Consider the following 26,987-nt stretch of genomic DNA (forward strand, 5'->3'; position numbering starts at 1 on the left):
TGCTGTCTGCGTTGCCGGTTTGTTAAGTTTATAACCGTTATGCCGTCGGTTTGAGTTTTGGGGATTTGGAACCGTTTTTGAGTTGTTGGAACTTGGCTTAAGTTGATCTTGGTTATTGATCATTCCTTTGTCTCCGTACAGATTCGTTTGGACGTATCAAGCCCAGAGTTAGCAGCTGTTTGATCGTTCCGAGATTTGAACAAAGAACGGTATAGAGAATTTCCTTGAACCGTTGCCTTGTTGTTGTTAGATTGTATAGTTGTTGATACAGTCTCTTTTGTAGCGTATCCAGAGTTGGAAGCTACTGCATTGAAAGGTAAAAGCAGTCATCGTAGCGGGATAGCATACTCGGAACTGTGGTTCTCGAGTTTTCCCTTTGAAATCACATACTTGCCTTTACACTTGTTCTAGCATGAGGAACTTGTGTCTTGTTTGATTGTATTGGCTTTTGTTAAATGACTTATGTGTTATGTTTATGTTATGTATTCATCTTGAGCCAATCTTGTTTTCAGCGGGCAAAACCGCCCTTTTTGTTTAGACGTTTGAGAACTATGATTGAGTGGCCTAGGTCGTAGTCGTTTCGCCTAGTGCTAGCATACTCATTATAGTTGCTCAAAGTCTAGAGGAGTGAGATACGTGGCACCACCTCGATTGGGAGAGTCGGTGAATTGTTACGTGATCTTATCCTCGGGATCCCAAAAGCACAGCAGCAATCCCTCGTTTATCAGATTGATATCCCGGTTTAAAAGACATGCATTCATTATGTTGTTATTAATTTAATTGTTGTATTGAAAGCATGTTGATTGTTGTATTAATTGTTATGTTGCTTTTTCTGGGAATGTCGTTCTCACTGGTTATCCGACTGTTGCTTTGTTTTGTATGTGTACTTGGCAACAGGTGGGGCAGGATCAAGTCAGAAGAGGCATGGTTAGCTCCGAGAGAAAGTTGTAGCAGTGAGACTCGGTTTAGAAGTCGTGTCAGCATGTCTACCTAGTGTTGTTAGAACATGTTTAGATATCGAACTTCGTTATTATGTTGTATTGACATGCAAGCTTTGCCGTGTTGTTATCGTGGCATGTTCTATTTTGGAGTAGTTGTTAAACTCTAGAATTTCATGTATTAATCAGAGGAACTGCATTTATAATGTATGTGTTGATTTGGATTGCATTGAAATAGTTTTAGATGGAATTTCAAAGCATGTTTTTCTGCTGTAGGGGGCGCCCGAGCTGCAATTTTTAGCAGCCCGAGCGCACCCCACTCTGAGAACTCAGTAGCGCCTCTGTCTAGGGCGCGCTCGAGCGGCGGTTTTTGGCCGCCCGAGCGCGGCCCTCTTTAAATTTTTTTTTTTCCTTTGCTTTGCTTTTAGTTCTTAGATCTTGGATGTTTAATTATTGTTTACTCCTTAATTAGATGTTTAGAACCGAGGTCTCATATTAAGTGGTATCAGAGCATTAAGATTCTTGGTCGAACTAGAGTGAGTGGGTAGATCGAGTCTGCGTGTATTGGCTCCTCGCATGTGTTTGAATTATTTAACTGTGTACTTAATTCCATGCGAGCATGCTTTATTATTGAGAGTTATTGAATTACATGGTTTTGTGATTTAATTTATAAAGCATGATCTACTTGAGATATAACTGTTTCTGTTATCAACTGGTATCCTGTATTCCCAGCGATTGTAAGGGCATTGATTGTAGCGATTGAGATATCTCGTGTCCTAACCTTTGATTATCAGATGGGTCCTCGTCGAGTGATAAACAGAAACACACCGCCAGTTATTCCTACGACTGAGCAAGCTAGCACTGAAGTTGATCAGTTGGATGCTTCAGCGACTCCTATGGAAACCTTGCTGAAGAGGTTTCAGTCGTTCAATCCGCCGTTGTTGATGGGTTCAGAAAATCCAGTTGACTGTGAGAGTTGGTTGGATGATATGGATCAGTTGTTTGATTCCATTGACTACACAGATGACCGCCGAATCAGGTTAGTAATTCCTCAGCTACGTGGTGGTGCTAAGAGCTGGTGGATCATGACAAAGAAAGCAATAGAGAATAGAGGTACGGAAGTTACTTAGACTCTTTTTAAATCTGAATTCTATAAGCGGTTTTTCCCTATCTCGTACCGTAAGGACAAGGGAGCAGAATTTGCCAATTTGAGACAAGGGAATCTGAACATCGAAGAGTACGTTGCCAAGTTTGATAGTCTGTTGCGTTTTGCACCACTAATTGCCGGAGATGAAGAAGCTAAGGCAGATCATTTCATTAATGGCTTGAATCCTGACATCTTCACTTTGGTGAACACTGCTAGGCCAGACAACTTTGCGGATGCCATGAATCACGCAAAGGGAGCAGAAGCAGGCTTGTGGAGGCAAAGAGGTAATCAGGTGGCACCTCAGCAGCAGAGGCAGTATCAGAACCAACCCTCTCAGTATCAGAATCAGCCACCTCAGCATCAGAACCAGCAACAGAGGTATGAAGGTGGTAACAGTGGGGGAAACAGAAAGGATCAGTACAAGGAAAGAGGTAAACAGTTCAAGAGGCAGGGGAACAGTTCGTCCAGTTCCAGTGGTTCGAAGCAATTCGGTTCAGGACCGAGTTCGGGGTCATCATCCTTGTACTGCAGCAAGTGTGGAGGAAGACACTCACCGGATCAGTGTGTGGGAGTCTTCGGCAATTGTAACTCCTGTCAGCAACCGGGACACTTCTCTAAAGTGTGCCCACAGCGTAACAGAGATAGAGCTCAGAGTGGGAGTTCGTCTAGATCTGCAGCTCAGCCTGAGAGGCAGTCTTCTGCAGTGCACTCTTTCCAGCCTCAGCAGCAGAACAGACAGGGAGGTAGTACCAGTGCAAATCAGCCTCCGAGACAGCAAGCACGAGTCTTTGCTCTGACAGAGGATCAGGCTCAAGCAGCACCTGATGATGTTATAGCAGGTAACTGTTTGATTTTTGGTCATTCTGCTCATGTTTTGATAGATACAGGTGCTTCCCATTCCTTTATCTCTGAGAAATTCGTATTATTGCATGCTTTGCCAACTAAATTATTGCGTACAGTAGTAGCTGTTACTTCACCTTTGGGTGGAGGAATTGTTTCTGTCAGATTAGTCAGGAACTGTGAACTGTGTTTTGAAGGAAATTTGTTAAAATTCGACTGTATTGTACTTGGACTATCGGATTTTGATTGTATTGTCGGGATAGATGCTTTAACCAAGTACAGGGCGACAGTCGATTGTTTCCAGAAAGTTGTCAGGTTCAGACCCGAAATGGCAGACGAGTGGAAATTCTTTGGTAAGGGTTCTCGATCTAGAATTCCTTTGATTTCAGTGTTATCTATGACTCGTTTGCTACAGAAAGGTGCAGAAGGATTTTTGGTGTATGCAGTTGATGTACTGAAATCTAGCCCAGCTTTGGTAGATTTACCGGTGGTTAGAGAATTTGCGGATGTGTTCCCGGAAGATGTTCCTGGATTGCCGCCTATTCGAGAAATCGAATTCAGCATTGACTTAGTGCCAGGTACTCAACCTATTTCGAAAGCTCCTTATCGTATGGCACTTGTTGAATTGAGAGAGTTGAAGGAGCAGCTTGAGGATTTGATTGCCAAGGGATACATCAGACCTAGTGTATCGCCTTGGGGTGCTCCTGTTCTATTCGTTCGGAAGAAGGATGGTTCTATGCGGCTCTGTATCGACTACCGTCAATTGAATCAGGCTACATTTAAGAACAGGTATCCTTTACCCCGAATAGATGACTTGTTTGATCAGCTGCAGGGTTCTTCTGTCTACTCTAAGATTGATCTGAGGTCAGGTTATCATCAGTTGAGAGTGCGAGAGGAAGACGTTCCTAAGACCGCATTCAGGACGAGGTATGGTCACTTTGAGTTTATAGTCATGCCGTTCGGTTTGACTAACGCCCCAGCGGTTTTTATGGGTTTGATGAACCGTATCTTTCAGCGTTATTTAGATGAGTTTGTCATTATCTTTATCGATGATATTCTTATCTACTCGAAGAAACGTACTGTAGTAACCCGGAACCCATTTTAAGATAATAATATGTTAAACATGATTAAGGGTTGGTAATTGATCTATTTCGGAGTGTTATTGGACTTCGGAAGAGGAATTTGGGCTTTTGACTTTGGGCCAGATCGGAAGCTCCGATCCCAGTTCGGAAGCTCCGATCCTGACCACTTCGGAAGCAGATCGGATGCACGGGGATCGGACGTTCCGATCAGGAACGGAGGTTCCGATCTCAGCCAGCCAGCAATGCTCGATGACTCAGCCGTGAGTTTTGACAAGTGTTGATCGGGGGTTCGATCGGAAGTTCCGATCCCGGAACGGTGGTTCCGATCCCGACGTGTCGGACATGCACAGAATGAGCTGGAATCGGAAGCTCCGATCCCGAGATCGGTGGTTCCGATCGTTGCCGAGATTTTGGCTATAAATAGGGCTCATTTGCTTCAGTTTTAAAATACGAATTCCCGCGTTTCCTTCTTCAGTTATATAGTGTGAGATATACACTTGAGGGCCCTATCGGTTAATAGTGAGGTTCTGAAATAACCACGGTGAGGTTATAGTCATTCAGGACTAGCGACTCCAAAGGGCTAACTACGGACGAAGGTATGGTCCGGGAATCTATTTAAGTTTTGGGAGTACTTATTAGCTTAGTTAAGGCTTATAGAATTTATGTAGTGATACGGTGAACTTTTGAATATAGGCTTGGAACCTAGGATCTATTATACTTGAACTAGCCTAGAGGTACGTACACATTGACTGAGATTGCCAGCGAGTATACATGTTTATATGTTGCATTTATTTGGCATTATTATATGGCATGATGTATGATTTACCATTTTTTTTATATACTCATATGTCATGTGCATATACACGTTGAGCCTATTCCTTGTTATACCTGATTATAGAGCCGCTCATCTCTATACTCGATAGTCTGTCACTGAGAGTACCGCGACGGCGGGGGCATTTATGTCTGTCTACTCTGGTGTACTAGACGAGTGTGGTTGCACCCAGAGGTTGATCCGTGCGGTGGCAGCACTCATATGGCGCCGGTTCTGAGCATGACTTTTCAGATGACCCTGTACCAGTCATCATGTTGCATGCATTATATACATATGTTTACTCATGTCTATGTACTGGGCGTAGCGCTCACGTCCTAGTTGTTATCTTGGACACCCTATTTCATGGGGCAGGTCGCAGGATGGACGGAGCTGGTAGTTCAAGGCAGGACTAGGGAGCAGGAGCTTTGAAAGTTTTTATACAGCACGATTTATTAGCTGTATAATGTTTACTTTTAAGAATTTCGATATGGTTGTATCACTACAGATTTAAGCCTGGATTATATTACTAAGCTGATATGTAAATTATGGATTATGTTTCCGCACGTTTTTACTCTGTTAAGTTTTTTGCTGTATTAAGTTTAATGCATGCTATTAGTTGCCAGTTAGTAGGTGATTCCATGCAGGGTCACTACATTTTTGGTATCAGAGCATGCATAGATTTTGGGATTAGTACTTGGGATTTAGTTTAGTCTTGAGTAATTCTTGCGCATTTGGGATTTTAATGTGCAATTCTTTTCAGGATATGGCTGACGAGAGTCACGGTAGTGTCGGCCAGGGAAGTGGTCATCATCATCGTCGCCATCATCATCATGATGATCAACATCGTCCTCATGAGGGTCGACGTCGCTATACTATTAATAAGTTTATGCAGGTAGGACCGAAACCCTTAGTGGGAGGCGAGAATCCTGAACAAGCTAGAAGCTGGATGTCTAAACTTGAGAGCACGTTCCGAGCTTTTGAGTGTACTGAGGAGCAAAAAATGGAAGTTCTAGAATTCGTTCTAGAGGATAGAGCACGTTTTTGGTGGGATGCCAAGGTTGCTCAGGCACGTACTGAGAGAGGACAGGTGACTTGGGGGGATTTCTGTCGGGAGTTCCAGAAATTATATTTTCCTCCGGCTGTTCGCCAAGCACGATCTATGGAGTTGCTTACTCTGAGGCAAGGATCAATGACTATTGATCAGTATCAGCAACGATTTCTTGATCTGCTACCTTTCAGTCCCCATATCAATGAGAGTGATGCGTCGAAATATGATATCTTTCTGCAAGGCCTGAACCAAGATATCTACTCTCAGGTTGTCGTCTGTGATGACCCGGTATCTTATGAGACTTTGGTGAACCGTTGCCGTCTTGTGGAGACCAGCAACAGGCGTGGACAGTTGATGATGCCAGCACAGCCTAGTGGATTTGTTGAGCCTCGAGCTCAATCTGTTGTGCAATCTGTACCTACGTCTTCTTCTACTCCTACTACTTCATCTGGATCTCGTGGTTCACGAGGTATGTTCCGTTTTGGAAAGAAGAAGAAGAAGGAGGAGTTTTGTAGCCATTGTGGTGGGAAGCATCCTGCAGCTTCATGTCGGAAAGCTACTGGGGCGTGTTATATTTGTGGTCAGCAGGGACATCTGCGGAGAGATTGTCCTCAGCGCATGGGTTCTGCTAGTGGATCGGGATCCCAGGTCGAATCTCAGGCTTCTATTTTTCCACGTCAGCAGCCAGCACCACAGAGTTCTTCTGGTTATCGTCCCCAGACTCAAGGGCAAGTGTTTGCTCTGTCTCAGGAGCAGGCTACTGAGGGAAGAGATCGCATGTTGGCAGGTAACTTCTTGTTATGTGGTATTCCTGCACTTGTATTAATTGATACGGGAGCATCGCATTCCTTTATTTCTAGTCGCTTCGTTAAGAGACATAGATTACCTTATGTATCATTAGATATGGATTTAGTTGTATCTACTCCGTTGGAGCAGAAGGTAGTAACTAAGCGTCTAGTGATGGGTTGCCTTCTGGAGTTTGAGGGTAATGTGTTATCGGCTAATTTGATGATATTAGCGATGACGGATTTTGACTGTATCTTGGGAATAGATATGCTGACTTTTTATCACGCTACTGTGGATTGTTATCAGCGTCTGGTACAGTTTCATCCTGTTGAGGGTGATAGTTGGTACTTTTATGGTGAGGGTGCGCGACCTCCGATGCCACTTGTTTCGGCTCTGAAGGCATGTCATGTCTTGGAGTCAGGTGGGGAGGGCTACCTCATCTATGCAGTTGATATGTCCATGAGTAGTACGGATATTGATCAGCTACCGGTTGTCAGCGAGTTTCCTGACGTATTCCCTGATGAGATTCCTGGTTTTCCTCCGGTTCGAGAGGTTGAATTTGGTATTGATCTAGTACCAGGAACTACGCCTATATCTCGAGCACCTTATCGTCTGGCACCGTCAGAGATGAGGGAATTGAAACAGCAGTTGCAAGATCTACTTGATAAGGGATATATTCGTCCGAGTGTTTCTCCATGGGGAGCACCTGTTTTGTTTGTCAAGAAGAAGGATGGATCGATGCGATTATGTATTGATTACAGGCAGTTGAATCGTGTCACCATCAAGAATAAGTATCCTTTGCCGCGGATTGATGATCTGTTTGATCAACTACAGGGTACTTCTGTTTATTCGAAGATAGATCTGAGATCTGGATACCATCAGATGCGGGTACGAGACTCAGATATATCTACGACTGCTTTCAGGACCAGATACGGGCATTATGAGTTTTTGGTGATGCCATTCGGTTTGACGAATGCACCGGCAGTCTTTATGAATCTGATGAATCAGGTATTTCGAGATTATCTGGATAGATTTGTCATCGTCTTCATAGATGATATTCTTGTCTATTCTCATGACAAAGATGAGCATGCACAACTTTTGGAAAACTGGCGAGTTCCCAGACCAATTACGATTGATACCCGGTGCAGCGGAAGTTTAAAAATTTTCTCATGGAACGATTCCATGGTGTGGGTATCAACCATACAACGATTGAATTATTGTGTGTAAAATTTAAATAACAATTAAATAAATTTTACCTCAAATCTCGCAACGAGATTAATGGACACCAACAGAACAATTCTGCTCTTGTTGTCTCTCCCTGGAACCGATGAACGCCTTCAATCAGGTCCACGAACAGAGGTTTAATCCCTCTGATAGATTGCACTAGAAAATCTATCAGAAGTTTTCTGCGAAGAGAATACACGAATTTGATTCGTTATTCCTTACTGTGATTCAAAATCACAGACCGGAATTTCTCTGTGACAGAGCAAGGGGGCGGCCGAAATATTATTTGAGAGAGCTAGGGTTTTTCGATTTTTGCTCTCAAAAATTATGACCTGTTGTATGTAATTTCTGTACTGAAATAACTTATTTATAATGCAGGCCACTAACACCTTAGGGCCCATTAGTCATAAGCTGGGGCCCGACAAGCAAAGCCCGCTCGTTCAGAAATTAATATAAAATTCATCGTGACTCTGATTGATGAAACGATTTCACCAATGTGCACAGAAACCATTTCTGCACGTTTTAAAGTCAAAATAAATTTTCCTGAATCCGAATTCAGTGGTTTCCAAAAATGTCCATCCCTATGTCATTTTAGGAAATCCTACTCCCTTACTCTTATTTAAGAAGTCCAACTCCTTAGTTCATTAAATTTAACTCTTTAAATTTAACTATCTCAACGGGGATTAAAACTCCATTACACTGTGTGACCCTCAATGGTTCAGGGATACAGCTAGCCGTGGGCTCACAACTCCTTGTGACTCGGAACAACACTTTCCGACTTGCCCAACGAATCATGGTAAAGCGCCTAGCAACATCGCCCCATGATTCCCTAGGTATCACTGATAGTGCCTACAAGAACCAGTAGATTTTGGTTAGCGTACAGTACGGTCCCTTCATCCAAATATCCCGATCGAATCAACAACCATTGGTATATCGAGAGTCGCTCAAGATTCGATAACTATGCAATACATCTTGAAGATCAAATTAGTGACATCGCATGTGCTACTAAGAAACCATTTCTTAAATCACATCAAGTACTCTGGCCAGAGATTTGTCACACTAATATCTCCTCAGATCGCATAGGATATCCACACTCGCAAGTATGTGGTGAATCCTTGACAACAATGCATTGACTCCTATATGTGTCGTAACTGTACCCAATCTCGACACCTGATGACCCCCTCAGAGTCGGTAAACGAGTCAAAGCACAGTACTAGCATATAGAGTCTCCATGATGTTTCAAGTCGTAAGGACTAATGGTGTACAACCAAAACCGCGGACTTTATCCACTCGATAAGTGATAACCACTTGGAAAGTCCGGATAGGGTAGTTCGACTATTCATCCTATGAATATCCATTTGCATGCTTCGAACATCTCCATGTTCCCTACCAATGAAACGTGGTACTCCGCATCGCAAATGCTAGTCTCAAACTCGAGCGATCCTTATCCTTATTATCGGACGGCTCAATCGACTAGGAACGGTTTTAGAATATACAGTGACTATAAGATGTATTTCATGATAGACATCTCCATGTTCTACCACATCTTACATACACTATAGTATATTCAAGGTCTTTATCAAAACAACAATAGTATATCACAATATAACAATATGAAGTAATATAAAGTCATTGCCATAAAAGTGTAAATAATATTAAACAAAAGATTGTTTATACAAAGAGTCAACAAAGCCCATAGCCACACAGTTGGCTCACTGGGCACCCACTCTTACAATCTCCCACTTGCCCTATAGCCAACTAGTCATACTACGTAGACCCATTGCTTCGCGATGTTTGTCAAACAATGGTCCTGGCAAAGGCTTAGTAAGTGGATCAGCGATATTGTCTGCAGAGGCCACTCGTTCGACACTGATGTCTCCTCTTTCCACAATCTCCCGGATTATGTGGTATTTCCTCAGTACGTGTTTGGATCTTTGATGAGACCTTGGTTCCTTTGCTTGAGCAACGGCACCCGTGTTGTCACAGTACACCGGGACTGGACCAACAAATTCAGGAATGACGCCCAACTCTTGGACGAAATTCCTCATCCAAACGGCCTCTTTAGCAGCAGCTGATGCTGCAATGTATTCAGCCTCAGTGGTGGAATCCGCTGTGGTGTCCTGCTTGGAACTCTTCCAAGAGACAGCACCACCATTGAGCATGAACACAAATCCAGAGGTTGACTTCGAGTCATCCACATCACTTTGGAAGCTAGAGTCGGTATAGCCTTCCAGTTTGAGTTCTCGTCCTCCATAAACCATGAACATATTCTTAGTCCTTCGCAAGTACTTAAGAATGTCCTTCACGGCTTTCCAATGCATCTGACCAGGATTAGACTGATATCTGCTCGTGACACTCAGAGCAAATGCTACATCCGGTCTGGTAGATATCATCCCATACATGATACTACCTATAGCTGACGCATATGGTACATGTGTCATATTCTCTATCTCTGCATCAGTCTTGGGACACATAGACTTGGATAGAGAAACTCCATGACACATGGGTAGATGTCCTCTCTTGGACCCATCCATTGAAAACCGTTTCAATATGGTATCGATGTAGGTTGATTGAGTGAGTCCTATCATTCTCTTAGATCTATCCCTATAGATCTGTATCCCAAGAATGTAGGATGCCTCACCCAAATCCTTCATCGAAAATCTACCTGATAACCATATCTTTGTTGACTGCAACATCCCTACATCATTCCCAATGAGTAGGATGTCATCAACATAAAGTACTAAGAATGTCACCGCATCCTTAACTACTTTCTTGTACACGCAAGGTTCCTCCGGGTTCTTGATGAAACCAAAATCTTTAATTGTTTCATCAAATTTCTGGTTCCAACTTCTTGATGCTTGTTTTAGACCATAAATTGATCTTTGAAGCTTGCATACCTTATGCTCGCTTCCCATGGATGTGAACCCCTCAGGCTGCTTCATATAGATTTCTTCCTTAATGTCTCCATTAAGAAAAGCAGTCTTCACATCCATTTGCCATATCTCATAGTTATACCATGCAGCTATGGCAATAAGGATTCTTATGGACTTGAACATAGCAACTGGTGAAAAGGTTTCATCATAGTCAACTCCTTGCCTTTGAGTATAACCTTTCGCCACCAATCGCGCCTTGTAGGTTAATACCTTACCATCAGGCCCAAGCTTTCTTTTGTAGATCCATTTACACCCTATTGGAACAATTCCATCGGGAGGATCCACTAAAGACCAGACTTGGTTAGTATGCATCGAATCCAATTCTGACTGCATAGCTTCAAGCCATAAATTCGAATCCGCATCAGAAATTGCTTCCTTGAAGCTTCTTGGATCACATCCAATGTCGGGTTCATCTTGACCCTCTTCAAGAAGAAGACCATATCGAACTGGAGGTCTAGAAGTCCTTTCGGATCTTCTAGGTGCAGGCGTGTCCAGCAATGGTTCCTGAGGTGTGGAATCGTTATTTTGTATTTCGGGTTCTTCTCGAACTTCTTCGAGTTCCATCATCTCGCCTTTCTTATCCAATAAGAACTCCTTCTCCAAGAAGGTGGCATTCCGTGAAACAAACACCTTTGTTTCAGCAGGATAATAGAAATAATATCCGATTGAATTCTTCGGATACCCCACAAAATAACACAAGCTGGATCGACTATCCAACTTATCTCCCACTGTCCGCTTCACGTAAGCAGGACATCCCCAAATCCTCAAGTACGAATACTTAGGAGCTTTGCCATTCCATAACTCGTATGGTGTTTTGTCCACTGCTTTAGTGTGGACGTTGTTCAACAACAATACCGCCGTTTCAAGCGCATAGCCCCAAAACGAAGGTGGAAGCTCAGTGAAGCTCATCATGGATCGAACCATGTCCAACAAAGTTCGATTACGACGCTCCGATACACCATTAAGCTGTGGTGTCATAGGAGGAGTCCACTGAGAGAGAATCCCATTCTCTTTTAGATAGTCCAAAAACTCGGTACTCAAGTATTCTCCACCTCGATCCGATCGAAGTGCTTTAATACTTTTACCTAGCTTGTTTTCTACTTCAGCCTTGAATTCTTTGAACTTTTCAAATGCTTCAGACTTATATTTCATTAAATATAAATACCCATACCTAGAATAATCATCAGTAAAGGTAATGAAGTAGGTGTGGCCATGTTGAGTCCCTACTCTAAATGGACCACAAACATCTGTATGGATCAAATCCAACAGATTTTGACTACGCTCAGGCTTCCCCTTAAAAGGAGATTTAGTCATTTTCCCTTTTAGGCAGGATTCACAAGTAGGTAGAGAGTTAATATCAGACATATCAAACATGCCCTCTCCCACTAGCTTGTTCATCCTCCTTGAGGAAATATGACCTAGTCTAGCGTGCCATAGGTTTGCCGGGTTTTGACTATCGATTTTCCTTTTGTTTGTTGTTGCCGGTTTGTCAATACAATTCACTGGAACGTCTTTTAGTTTTAAATTGTATAGATCGTTTTCAAGTTGTCCATTTCCAATTAAACATTCATTCTTGTAAATATTGCAAATCCCATTCACAAAATTACAAGAATAACCATCTCTATCAAGCATAGAAATAGAAATAATGTTTTTAATTAAATCTGGCACAAATAAAACATCTCTCAACAATAATTTAAAACCATTCTGCAAAATCAAACAAACATCTCCAATGGCCGTAGCTTCAACTCTGGAACCATTCCCGAGCCTCAGCTGGGTCTCACCCATTCTAAGCCTGCGACTTCTTGTCATCACCTGCAAATCATTGCAAATGTGAGATCCACATCCGGTATCCAATACCCAAGAAGTTGTATTAAGTGACATGTTTATTTCGATATAGAACATACCCTTTGCAGTTCCCAACTGCTCAAGATACTCCTTGCAGTTGCGCTTCCAATGACCCGGCTTCTTGCAGTAATGGCAAACATCCTTGGATTTTCCATTGTTTGAAGCCTTTGTCTTTTGCTTCTTCTCGGGTTCCACTTTCTTGGGTGGGGCAGAACGTTTCTTGCCCTTCATACTTGGCCCCTTCTTAGCAGAAGATGAGGAGCCCACCAAGAAAGCTGGCTTATCCTTCTTAAGTGTGGATTCATATGTAACGAGCATATTGACCATCTCTTCAAGGGTGGCCTCTATCTTGTTCATATTAAAATTTATCACGAATCCATCAAATGAAGAAGGAAGAGATAGAAGCAGCAAGTCCACATTGAGTTCATGCTCCAACACCAAATCAAGGGTCGCTAACTTCTGTATGAGCCAAATCACTCGTACCCCATGATCACGGACCGAAGTCCCTTCACGCATGCGGCACGTCATCAACTCCTTAACAGTAGAGAACCTTTCAGCCCTCGACTGAGCCCCAAAAAGTTCCTTGAGTTGCGCGTGAATGTCAGCAGCATTCACCGTGTCCTCAAATCGCCTCTGGAGTTCATCAGACATCGAGGCTTGCATATAGCATTTGGTCTTGATGTCATGGTCACACCATGCATCAAGTTTGGCCAATTCCTCCGGACTTATGTCAGCTGGTGCTTCCTTCGGAGGTGCTTTCTCTAACACGTAGAGCATTTTCTCCGAAGTTAAGACAATCTTCAACTTCCGGAACCATTCCGTATAGTTGGCGCCAGTCAGCTTGTTTTGTTCGAGGATCGAGAATAAAGGATTTCGCGAATTCATTGTATGAAATACTGAAAAGGAAAACAGACATATATCAATGATTGTTTAACAATTTACTAAGACATAAAATAGGCGAATTTAATTTTATGAATCTCACTCCCACTATTTTAACGATTTCACCACCCTCTAGTGAAAACGGGAAACTTTTTCCTTAGTGAGAACATGGAGTCCAATTGACAAACTTATGGTCCCGAATAATATCAGCCAACCATAATTCTCAAAAGGTAGAGCCCAATTGCTTCCAAAGCAACCCCCATGTATTTACCTCATGTCCAATAAGGGCCCAATAATATGACGCCGTTTAAAGTGACATGTCAAGATGACCCATCAATATTAAGTTGTGATGGACGGTCGCCATGTGGATCCCCCAATAATATGAGCCGATCCCATGGGAGTTCCACCCAACTTACAACATTTGTCGATCCAATGTACAGCTTTCCGACGGACGGGCCCCCCCAATAATATGAGCCGGACCGTATCCGCGGGTAGCATCACATACATTGACCGTTGATGGAAGGTAGGAACATTTAAACAATATTTAAATTTCCTTTATTTATCTTGATATAAATTTTAAATCATATTTAAAATGAGGGATTTTATTTATAAAAATATTTGTCTCATCATATTTAATTTATTGCATGCATTGCCGGATTCACGCAATTTATGTCTAAACATGCATACAATCATAATATCACATATTATATAGGATGATCGATTCCATTTCTAATTGACCCGTGGTTGCCAATCACGGGTCTTAGTCCAATCCTAGGTAATATGCAGTATGCAAATGCAATCCTATTACATATGCTTCCAATTTACATTTCTTCAGTCTTCATTGTCTGCTGGGCCCACCATCTTCAAATCTTGATCTCCCACTAAATCTAATGTATTTACAATAAATAACAATGACAAGTAGGGGATACATTTTTAGGGGGTGGGAACGGGCTATAAACCAAGCCCACTTTTATTACATATGACATTCATATCGGGCCATAAACCAGGCCCATTAATAAAACCAACAACAATAAAGACAAAATGTAAATTCCTAACATACACCTACAAAATTGGTCATGGCAATCGATCATCCTTATCCAATAACATTTAATTCAAAATTAATTTATTGGATAACATGCTGTGGCAATTCAAATTTAAACAAGATAAAATCATATTTTATATATAAAATCACATTTCACATATAAAATCATATTTTATCTCCATATCAAATAAAATCATATTTTATCTATAAAATCCAATTTTACAAATAAAATCATATTTTACTTAATATATCATAAGATCATATCTTATCATCAATTGTACCAAAATAATTGATTTCAAAATTCAATTTACGGATAAAATATTAAAATTTTCCAAAAATTCAAATTTATCCAAAATCAATTTTAAAATTTACGGACTCGAACAATTCGATCCGAAATCTCGTGAACCAATCAAAAACAATTTTTGACCGGACCAAAAATAAAATTTTAAATATTAAAATTAATAAAAATATAATTTTTCCGCGGGCCACCCGGGACACTCCCGGGTTGGCCCGCACCCGGGGCGCGGGCCGGGGGCAGCCCGGCTGCCCCCTTAGGGCAGCGCCTGGCGCCGCCCCTGGGCGGCGCCGAGCGCCGCCCCTGGGCAGCGCCGAGCGCCGCCCCTGCGCAGCGCCCAGCGCTGCGCTGGGCAGCGCACAGCGCTGCCCTGGGCGGCGACGGTCGCCGCCTTGGGCGGCGCCGTGCGCCGCCTTGGGCGGCGCCGTGCGCCCCCTTTGGGCGGCGCCGTGCGCCGCCCGGGGCAGCAACAATTGCTGCCCCACCGGGCAGCGATCCAATCGCTGCCCGGGTTTTGCCCCGAAAAATTTTTTTTTTTATTTAAAAATATTTATTTTGTTTCATAAACCGAGACTCAAAAATTTTGTACAATTGATTAATTCAATCGATTGATCTGAGCAACCTGGCTCTGATACCACTTTTGGAAAACTGGCGAGTTCCCAGACCAATTACGATTGATACCCGGTGCAGCGGAAGTTTAAAAATTTTCTCATGGAACGATTCCATGGTGTGGGTATCAACCATACAACGATTGAATTATTGTGTGTAAAATTTAAATAACAATTAAATAAATTTTACCTCAAATCTCGCAACGAGATTAATGGACACCAACAGAACAATTCTGCTCTTGTTGTCTCTCCCTGGAACCGATGAACGCCTTCAATCAGGTCCACGAACAGAGGTTTAATCCCTCTGATAGATTGCACTAGAAAATCTATCAGAAGTTTTCTGCGAAGAGAATACACGAATTTGATTCGTTATTCCTTACTGTGATTCAAAATCACAGACCGGAATTTCTCTGTGACAGAGCAAGGGGGCGGCCGAAATATTATTTGAGAGAGCTAGGGTTTTTCGATTTTTGCTCTCAAAAATTATGACCTGTTGTATGTAATTTCTGTACTGAAATAACTTATTTATAATGCAGGCCACTAACACCTTAGGGCCCATTAGTCATAAGCTGGGGCCCGACAAGCAAAGCCCGCTCGTTCAGAAATTAATATAAAATTCATCGTGACTCTGATTGATGAAACGATTTCACCAATGTGCACAGAAACCATTTCTGCACGTTTTAAAGTCAAAATAAATTTTCCTGAATCCGAATTCAGTGGTTTCCAAAAATGTCCATCCCTATGTCATTTTAGGAAATCCTACTCCCTTACTCTTATTTAAGAAGTCCAACTCCTTAGTTCATTAAATTTAACTCTTTAAATTTAACTATCTCAACGGGGATTAAAACTCCATTACACTGTGTGACCCTCAATGGTTCAGGGATACAGCTAGCCGTGGGCTCACAACTCCTTGTGACTCGGAACAACACTTTCCGACTTGCCCAACGAATCATGGTAAAGCGCCTAGCAACATCGCCCCATGATTCCCTAGGTATCACTGATAGTGCCTACAAGAACCAGTAGATTTTGGTTAGCGTACAGTACGGTCCCTTCATCCAAATATCCCGATCGAATCAACAACCATTGGTATATCGAGAGTCGCTCAAGATTCGATAACTATGCAATACATCTTGAAGATCAAATTAGTGACATCGCATGTGCTACTAAGAAACCATTTCTTAAATCACATCAAGTACTCTGGCCAGAGATTTGTCACACTAATATCTCCTCAGATCGCATAGGATATCCACACTCGCAAGTATGTGGTGAATCCTTGACAACAATGCATTGACTCCTATATGTGTCGTAACTGTACCCAATCTCGACACCTGATGACCCCCTCAGAGTCGGTAAACGAGTCAAAGCACAGTACTAGCATATAGAGTCTCCATGATGTTTCAAGTCGTAAGGACTAATGGTGTACAACCAAAACCGCGGACTTTATCCACTCGATAAGTGATAACCACTTGGAAAGTCCGGATAGGGTAGTTCGACTATTCATCCTATGAATATCCATTTGCATGCTTCGAACATCTCCATGTTCCCTACCAATGAAACGTGGTACTCCGCATCGCAAATGCTAGTCTCAAACTCGAGCGATCCTTATCCTTATTATCGGACGGCTCAATCGACTAGGAACGGTTTTAGAATATACAGTGACTATAAGATGTATTTCATGATAGACATCTCCATGTTCTACCACATCTTACATACACTATAGTATATTCAAGGTCTTTATCAAAACAACAATAGTATATCACAATATAACAATATGAAGTAATATAAAGTCATTGCCATAAAAGTGTAAATAATATTAAACAAAAGATTGTTTATACAAAGAGTCAACAAAGCCCATAGCCACACAGTTGGCTCACTGGGCACCCACTCTTACAACAACATTTGAGAATTGTTCTACAGACGTTACGAGATAAGCAGCTATATGCGAAATTGAGCAAGTGTGAATTCTGGCTTGATCGGGTAGTATTTCTCGGTCATGTGATTACGAGTGAAGGGATATCTGTTGATCCTAGTAAGATAGAGGCAGTGCTGAACTGGTCTCGTCCGACGACAGTTGCTGAGATTCGTAGTTTCTTGGGTCTAGCGGGATATTACCGTCGGTTCATCGAGAATTTTTCACAGTTGGCCAGGCCTTTGACTCAGCTTACTCGGAAAGATGTTGCCTTCATTTGGTCCTCGGATTGTGAGGAGTCATTTCACGAGCTGCGTAGACGTCTTACTACTGCACCTGTGCTAGCTCTACCTTCTGGATCAGGAGGTTATGTTGTCTATACTGATGCCTCTGGTCAGGGGTTAGGATGTGTTTTGACACAGCATGGACATGTTATTGCCTATGCTTCTCGACAGTTGAAGTTGCATGAGAGTAATTATCCAGTGCATGATCTCGAGTTAGCCGCCATTGTATTTGCGCTCAAGATTTGGAGACATTATCTTTATGGCGAGAAATTTGAGATATTTACGGATCACAAGAGTTTGAAGTATTTATTCACTCAGGCAGAGTTGAATATGCGACAGAGACGCTGGATGGATCTCCTGAAGGATTATGATTGTGAAATCAAATATCATCCAGGTTCTGCTAATCTTACTGCTGATGCCTTGAGTTGGCAGGTAAGACTGTCTGCACTTCAGACTAATGAAATATCTCATATGATTCAAGAATGCTGTTCATTGAGTTTTACGCTCAAGCACAAGAAAGGGATGAATGGTATTCGTTTGTATACTATTCTATCTGAGCCAGCATTGTATTCTCGGATCAGAGATGCTCAGATATCTGATGTTAAGACTCAGCGATTGGCACGTCTAGCCAATGGAGTTAATACATCTGGATTCCATTTTCAGGCAGATGGTTTATTGTGCCTATCCAATAGAGTAGTTGTACCTAATGTTGCGGAGCTCAGGAATGATATTCTATCTCAAGCTCACAGGAGTCGATTATCAGTTCATCCTGGAAGTATGAAAATGTATAATGACTTGCGAACTAGATTCTGGTGGAAGGGAATGAAGCGAAGTGTTTATCAGTTTGTTTCGAGATGTTTGGTTTGTCAACAGGTCAAAGTTGAACATCGACGACCAGGTGGATTACTGCAGAATCTTGAGATTCCCGAATGGAAGTGGGAGCACGTGACTATGGATTTTGTCACCCACTTGCCTATGACTTCACGTCAGTGTGATGCTATCTGGGTCGTTGTTGACCGTTTGACGAAATCAGCACATTTCATTCCTTATAACCGGGAATATTCTTATGATCGCATGGCACGCTTATATATCCAGGAGATTGTGCGATTACATGGGATTCAAGTGAGTATTGTCAGTGATAGAGATCCGCGATTTACTTCACATTTTTGGGGTAGTTTTCAGCAGGCGTTGGGTACCACTCTGAGTTTGAGCACGGCGTATCATCCGGAGACTGACGGGCAGTCAGAGCGCACTATTCGTACGCTGGAGGATATGCTACGTTCTTCTGTCATGGACTTTGGTTTATCTTGGCAGGATCAGTTACCTTTGATTGAATTTGCCTACAATAACAGTTATCATCGTAGTATTGATATGGCACCTTTCGAGGCATTGTATGGTCGACGGTGTCGTACTCCGTTATTCTGGGATGAAGTCGGGGAACGGCAAGTCGAGGGTCCTGAATTGGTGCAGCAGGTTGTAGACAAGGTAGATTTGATCAAGCATAGGATCAAAGTTGCTCAAGATAGACAAGCCAGTTATGCGAATATTCGCCGCAGGCCACTTCAGTTTGAGCCTGGTGAATATGTTTTTCTGCGAGTATCACCTTTCAGGAAGGTGATGAGATTCGGTATGAAAGGCAAGTTGTCTCCTCGTTACATTGGGCCTTTCCAGATACTGGAGAAGATCGGAGATGTTGCTTATCGTTTGGCTTTACCGCCATCTCTTTCCAGTATACACAATGTTTTTCATGTGTCGTTGCTTCGACAGTACATAGCTGATGAATCTCATGTGATTCAATCTACTGATATTCAGCTAGAGCCAGATCTGTCTTTTGTTGAACGACCAATCTGTATCCTAGACAGGAAGGAGAAAGTTCTTCGGAACAAGACTATACCACTTGTGATGGTACAGTGGCAGCGCCGAGGCGTTGAAGAAGCAACTTGGGAAACTGAGAGTCGTATGCGAGCAGAATATCCTGAGTTGTTTGCTTTGTATTTTTGATTACCATATAAGATGTAATTACCGTTGTTGTAATAAGACATGGTTTGATGTTTCATATTGTTATCTTTATTGTCTTTAGATGTTATTTCGCGGATGAAATATCTAAAGGTGGGGAGAATGTAGTAACCCGGAACCCATTTTAAGATAATAATATGTTAAACATGATTAAGGGTTGGTAATTGATCTATTTCGGAGTGTTATTGGACTTCGGAAGAGGAATTTGGGCTTTTGACTTTGGGCCAGATCGGAAGCTCCGATCCCAGTTCGGAAGCTCCGATCCTGACCACTTCGGAAGCAGATCGGATGCACGGGGATCGGACGTTCCGATCAGGAACGGAGGTTCCGATCTCAGCCAGCCAGCAATGCTCGATGACTCAGCCGTGAGTTTTGACAAGTGTTGATCGGGGGTTCGATCGGAAGTTCCGATCCCGGAAAGGTGGTTCCGATCCCGACGTGTCGGACATGCACAGAATGAGCTGGAATCGGAAGCTCCGATCCCGAGATCGGTGGTTCCGATCGTTGCCGAGATTTTGGCTATAAATAGGGCTCATTTGCTTCAGTTTTAAAATACGAATTCCCGCGTTTCCTTCTTCAGTTATATAGTGTGAGATATACACTTGAGGGCCCTATCGGTTAATAGTGAGGTTCTGAAATAACCACGGTGAGGTTATAGTCATTCAGGACTAGCGACTCCAAAGGGCTAACTACGGACGAAGGTATGGTCCGGGAATCTATTTAAGTTTTGGGAGTACTTATTAGCTTAGTTAAGGCTTATAGAATTTATGTAGTGATACGGTGAACTTTTGAATATAGGCTTGGAACCTAGGATCTATTATACTTGAACTAGCCTAGAGGTACGTACACATTGACTGAGATTGCCAGCGAGTATACATGTTTATATGTTGCATTTATTTGGCATTATTATATGGCATGATGTATGATTTACCGTTTTTTTTATATACTCATATGTCATGTGCATATACACGTTGAGTCTATTCCTTGTTATACCTGATTATAGAGCCGCTCATCTCTATACTCGATAGTCTGTCACTGAGAGTACCGCGACGGCGGGGGCATTTATGTCTGTCTACTCTGGTGTACTAGACGAGTGTGGTTGCACCCAGAGGTTGATCCGTGCGGTGGCAGCACTCATATGGCGCCGGTTCTGAGCATGACTTTTCAGATGACCCTGTACCAGTCATCATGTTGCATGCATTATATACATATGTTTACTCATGTCTATGTACTGGGCGTAGCGCTCACGTCCTAGTTGTTATCTTGGACACCCTATTTCATGGGGCAGGTCGCAGGATGGACGGAGCTGGTAGTTCAAGGCAGGACTAGGGAGCAGGAGCTTTGAAAGTTTTTATACAGCACGATTTATTAGCTGTATAATGTTTACTTTTAAGAATTTCGATATGGTTGTATCACTACAGATTTAAGCCTGGATTATATTACTAAGCTGATATGTAAATTATGGATTATGTTTCCGCACGTTTTTACTCTGTTAAGTTTTTTGCTGTATTAAGTTTAATGCATGCTATTAGTTGCCAGTTAGTAGGTGATTCCATGCAGGGTCACTACACGTACTGACCATGCAGAGCACTTGAGGACCGTACTGAAGATTTTGCGAGTTGAGCAGTTGTTTGCCAAGCTGTCTAAGTGTGAATTCTGGTTAGATCGAGTTGTCTTTCTCGGTTATATTATTTCTGAAGATGGGATTTCTGTCGATCCCAGCAAGATTGAAGCGGTTATGAATTGGCCTAGACCTACTTCAGTGCCGGAGATCCGAAGCTTCATGGGTTTAGCTGGTTATTACCGTCGTTTCATCGAGGGTTTCTCGTCTATTGCCAAGTCTATTACCCAGCTGACTCAGAAGAATGCGCCTTTTGTTTGGACTCCAGATTGTGAGGCTAGCTTTGTTGATCTAAAGAGGAGACTGACCAGTGCTCCAATTCTTTCTATTCCGAAGGGTACTGGAGGTTTCACAGTCTATTGTGATGCTTCTAACCGAGGCTTGGGTTGTGTTCTTATGCAGCATAAGCATGTGATAGCGTATGCATCGAGGCAGCTGAAACCGCACGAGACTCGTTATCCGGTCCATGATCTTGAACTAGCTGCGATCGTCTTTGCTCTGAAGATCTGGCGTCACTATCTTTATGGTGAGTCTTTCGAGATCTTTTCTGACCATAAGAGCCTTAAGTACTTGTTTTCACAGGCAGAGCTAAATATGAGACAAAGAAGATGATTAGATCTGTTGAAGGATTTCAACTGTGAAATCAAGTACTATCCGGGGAAGTCTAATGCAGTTGCAGATGCCTTGAGCCGAAAGCTTTGTTCTTTATCTCTTTCTACTATGGGTGTTTCCCAGTTGATCGATGATTGTTGCACTTCTGGTTTATAGTTTGAAACAGATAGGGAGACTATCAGAGTGTTTGCTATTCAAGCCGAACCAGAGTTGTTTGTTGCAATCAAAGAAGCACAGAAGTCTGAGCCGAGCATTCAGGTTTCAGTAGAGAAAGTCAGATCTGGGCATCAGTCTGAATTCCAGGTTAGAGATGAAGTCTTGTTTGTGAATAACCATCTTGTTGTGCCTGATGTTCCGGAGTTGAGACAGCGTATTCTCCGAGAGGCTCATTACAGTCGGTTTAGTATTCATCCTGGAGGTCGTAAGATGTACAACGATCTGAAGATTCAGTTTTGGTGAAAAAGAATGAAGAGCGATGTTGCGAGGTTTGTATCTCGATGTTTGAACTGTCAGCAAGTAAAAGCAGAACGGAAGCGACCAGGAGGTCTGTTGCACAGTTTATCTGTTCCTGAATGGAAGTGGGATCACATTTCCATGGATTTCGTCACGAAGCTACCACGATCCGTTCGAGGATGCGATGCCATTTGGGTAGTGATCGACCGATTGACGAAGTCTGCGTGTTTTATTCTGTACAGGATGACGTATCGTCATGATCAGATGGCTGAGTTGTATGTTAGCAATGTTGTGAGATTGCATGGTGTGCCGAAGTCGATCATTTCAGACAGAGATCCTAGATTCACTTCTCACTTTTGGCACAGTCTTCAGGGGGCACTTGGTACTCGATTGCATCTGAGTACAGCTTATCATCCTCAGACCGATGGACAGTCAGAGCGGACTATCCAGACGTTAGAGGATATGCTGTGAGCGGTAGTGCTAGACTTTGGCACTAGTTGGCAGGATTCTTTGCCTCTTGTCGAGTTTTCTTACAACAACAGCTTCCAAGCGAGTATCGGTATGGCACCTTTTGAGGCATTGTATGATAAGAAATGCCGATCTCCTTTGTTTTGGGATGATTTGTCCGAGTCACCAGATTTGGGACCGGATATGCTTAGAGATATGGCAGAGCAGGTTAAGATCATTCAGACCAGAATGAAGACAGCTCAAGATAGATAGGCAAAGTATGCGAATGTCAGACGTCGACCTCTGAGTTTTGAGCAGGGAGACCGTGTTTTCCTTAAGATTTCTCCGTTCAGAGGCACCGTCAGATTCGGTAAGAGAGGAAAGTTATCTCCGAGATTCATCGGTCCGTACGAGATTCTCGAGAAGATAGGCGATCTTGCCTACAGACTTGCACTTCCTCCGTCTTTATCTGGTATTCACGACGTTTTTCACGTCTCTATGCTGCGAAAGTATCATCCAGATCCTACTTACATCCTTCAGCCTGACGAAGCCGAGTTAGACGAGACTCTGAGCTATTTTGAACGATCGATTCAGATCCTTGATCGGAAAGAGAAGCAACTCAGAACCAAGTTTATTTCATTAGTGAAAGTACAGTGGAGCCGTCACGGAGTCGAGGAAGCGACTTGGGAGACAGAGTCTGACATGAGACAGCGTTTTCCAGAGTTATTCAGTTGACGTGAGTTCTTCTTACTGTCTTTAGTTCTTTATTCTATCTTATGAGTTGTGGTTCTCGTTGATTTCGAGGACGAAATCTCTTCTTAGTGGGGGAGAATTGTAAAGCCCCGTTTTTTATCTTAATTGAGCTTATTTGAGATAATCAGAGTTTCCAGAGTTAATGAGCCGACTTTTTATTGATCGGGGTCTATTTTGTAAAAATTGGATTTTTCAGGGACTAAAACGCAAATAGTGGATTTGTTATATTATCTACACTTAGAAAGGATTTGACTTAGTCTCCTTTGCATTATCTTCATCTCCTCCATCGGTTCTCCACCATTAAAGACGCCTCCTTAGGCTTTCAAGCTTTCAAAATCCAGTCCGAACTCGATCCGTCCGTTGGAAATTAATTCTGAAGGCAGATTAGTGATCACAGCAGTGAGAGCTCCGTTATACCGTAAGTATTTCTCCGATCGGATATGTTTTATTTTTTGGAGGTTCTTAGAATCGATTTAGATTCTAGTATGTTGTTCTTGGCGGAGTTTTGATCGTTTATTATCTGTCGGTTTTGAAATAGAGCGACGTTCGGAATTGTTATGATTTTTGGAAGCTATTTTCGAAAATCATGATTTTGAGATTTGTTGGGTTTGTCTTGTTGTTGTTGTATTAGCATTGAATTGAGTTGATATCGCTATTGAACTGCTGTCTGCGTTGCCGGTTTGTTCAGTTTATAACCGTTATGCCGTCGGTTTGAGTTTTGGGGATTTGGAACCGTTTTTGAGTTTTTGGAACTTGGCTTAAGTTGATCTTGGTTATTGATCATTCCTTTGTCTCCGTACAGATTCGTTTGGAGGTATCAAGCCCAGAGTTAGCAGCTGTTTGATCGTTCCGAGATTTGAACAAAGAACGGTATAGAGAATTTCCTTGAACCGTTGCCTTGTTGTTGTTAGATTGTATAGTTGTTGATACAGTCTCTTTTGTAGCGTATCCAGAGTTGGAAGCTACTGCATTGAAAGGTAAAAGCAGTCATCGTAGCGGGATAGCATACTCGGGACTGTGGTTCTCGAGTTTTCCCTTTGAAGTCACATACTTGCATTTACACTTGTTCTAGCATGAGAAACTTGTGTCTTGTTTGATTGTATTGGCTTTTGTTAAATGACTTATGTGTTATGTTTATGTTATGCATTCATCTTGAGCCAATCTTGTTTTCAGCGGGCAGAACCGCCCTTTTTGTTTAGACGTTTGGGAACTATGATTGAGTGGCCTAGGTCGTAGTCGTTTCGCCTAGTGCTAGCATACTCATTATAGTTGCTCAAAGTCTAGAGGAGTGAGATACGTGGCACCACCTCGATTGGGAGAGTCGGTGAGTTGTTACGTGATCTTATCCTCGGGATCCCAAAAGCACAGAAGCAATCCCTCGTTTATCAGATTGATATCCCGGTTTAAAAGACATGCATTCATTATGTTGTTATTAATTTAATTGTTGTATTGAAAGCATGTTGATTGTTGTATTAATTGTTATGTTGCTTTTTCTGGGAATGTCGTTCTTACCGGTTATCCGGCTGTTGCTTTGTTTTGTATGTGTACTTGGCAACAGGTGGGGCAGGATCAAGTCAGAAGAGGCATGGTTAGCTCCGAGAGAAAGTTGTAGCAGTGAGACTCGGTTTAGAAGTCGTGTCAGCATGTCTACCTAGTGTTGTTAGAACATGTTTAGATATCGAACTTCGTTATTATGTTGTATTGACATGCAAGCTTTGCCGTGTTGTTATCGTGGCATGTTCTATTTTGGAGTAGTTGTTAAACTCTAGAACTTCATGTATTAATCGGAGGAACTGCATTTATAATGTATGTGTTGATTTGGATTGCATTGGAATAGTTTTAGATGGAATTGCAAAGCATGTTTTTCTGCTGTTCTGTTTCTGCTGTAGAGGGCGCCCGAGCTGCAATTATTAGCAGCCCGAGCGCACCCCACTCTGAGAACTCAGTAGCGCCACTGTCCAGGGCGCGCTCGAGCGGCGGTTTTTGGCCGCCCGAGCGCGGCCCTCTTTAATTTTTTTTTTCCTTTGCTTTGCTTTTAGTTCTTAGATCTTGGATGTTTAATTATTGTTTACTCCTTAATTAGATGTTTAGAACCGAGGTCTCACACCGGTACTCTTGGTTGGCTCCTCTTCTTACTCCAAGAAGGGGCCAAGTGGAAAGGGTAAGAAACGTTCTGCCCCACCCAAGAAAATTGTACCACAAAAGAAGGCCAAGACAAAAGCTTCAAACGTGAACATATCCGGAGATGTTTGCCATCACTGCAAGAAACCCGGTCATTGGAAACGTAACTGCAAGGAATACCTTGAGCAGTTGCGAACTGCAAAGGGTATGTTTTACATTGAAATAAATGTTTCACTTAATAATACTTCTTGGGTATTAGATACCGGATGTGGATCTCACATTTGCAATGATTTGCAGGTGATGACAAGAAGTCGTAAGCTTAGGATGGGTGAGACCCAGTTGAGACTCGGAAATGGTTCCAGAGTTGAAGCCAAAGCAGTGGGAGACGTTTATTTAGTTTTGCAGAACAATTTTAAGTTATTTTTGAGAGATGTTTTATTTGTGCCAGATTTAGTTAAAAACATTATTTCTGTTTCTATGCTTAATAGAGATGGTTTTTCATGTAATTTTGTGAATGGGATTTGCAATATTTACAAGAATGAATGTTTGATTGGAAATGAACAACTTAAAAACGATCTATATAACTTAAAACTAAAAGACGTTCCAATTAATTATGTTGATAAACCGGTAACAACAAATAAAAGGAAAAACGATAGTCAAAACCCGGCAAACCTTTGGCATGCTAGGCTAGGTCATATTTCCTCAAGGAGGATGAACAAGCTAGTGGGAGAGGGCATGTTTGATATGTCTGATATTAACTCTCTACCTACTTGTGAGTCCTGCCTAAAAGGAAAAATGACTAAATCTCCTTTCAAAGGGAAGCCTGAACGTAGTCAAAATCTGTTGGATTTGATCTATACAGATGTTTGCGGACCATTTAGTATCGGTACTAAATTTGGTCACACCTACTTCATTACCTTTACTGATGATTATTCGAGGTATGGGTATTTATATTTAATGAAATATAAGTCTAAATCATTTGAAAAATTCAAAGAATTCAAGGCTGAAGTAGAAAACAAACAAGGTAGAAGTATTAAAGCAGTTTGATCGGATCGAGGTGGAGAATACTTAAGTACCGAGTTTTTGAGCTATCTAAAAGAGAATGGGATTCTCTCTCAGTGGACTCCTCCTATGACACCTCAGCTGAATGGTGTCTCGAATCGTCGTAATCGAACTTTGTTGGACATGGTTAGATCTATGATGAGCTTCACTGAGCTCCCACCTTCGTTTTGGGGCTATGCGCTTGAAACGACGGTATTGTTGTTGAAAAATGTCCACACTAAAGCAGTAGAT

Source organism: Henckelia pumila, chromosome 4, assembly GCF_033568475.1.
Source record: "Henckelia pumila isolate YLH828 chromosome 4, ASM3356847v2, whole genome shotgun sequence".
In the NCBI taxonomy this organism is placed as follows: domain Eukaryota; kingdom Viridiplantae; phylum Streptophyta; class Magnoliopsida; order Lamiales; family Gesneriaceae; genus Henckelia; species Henckelia pumila.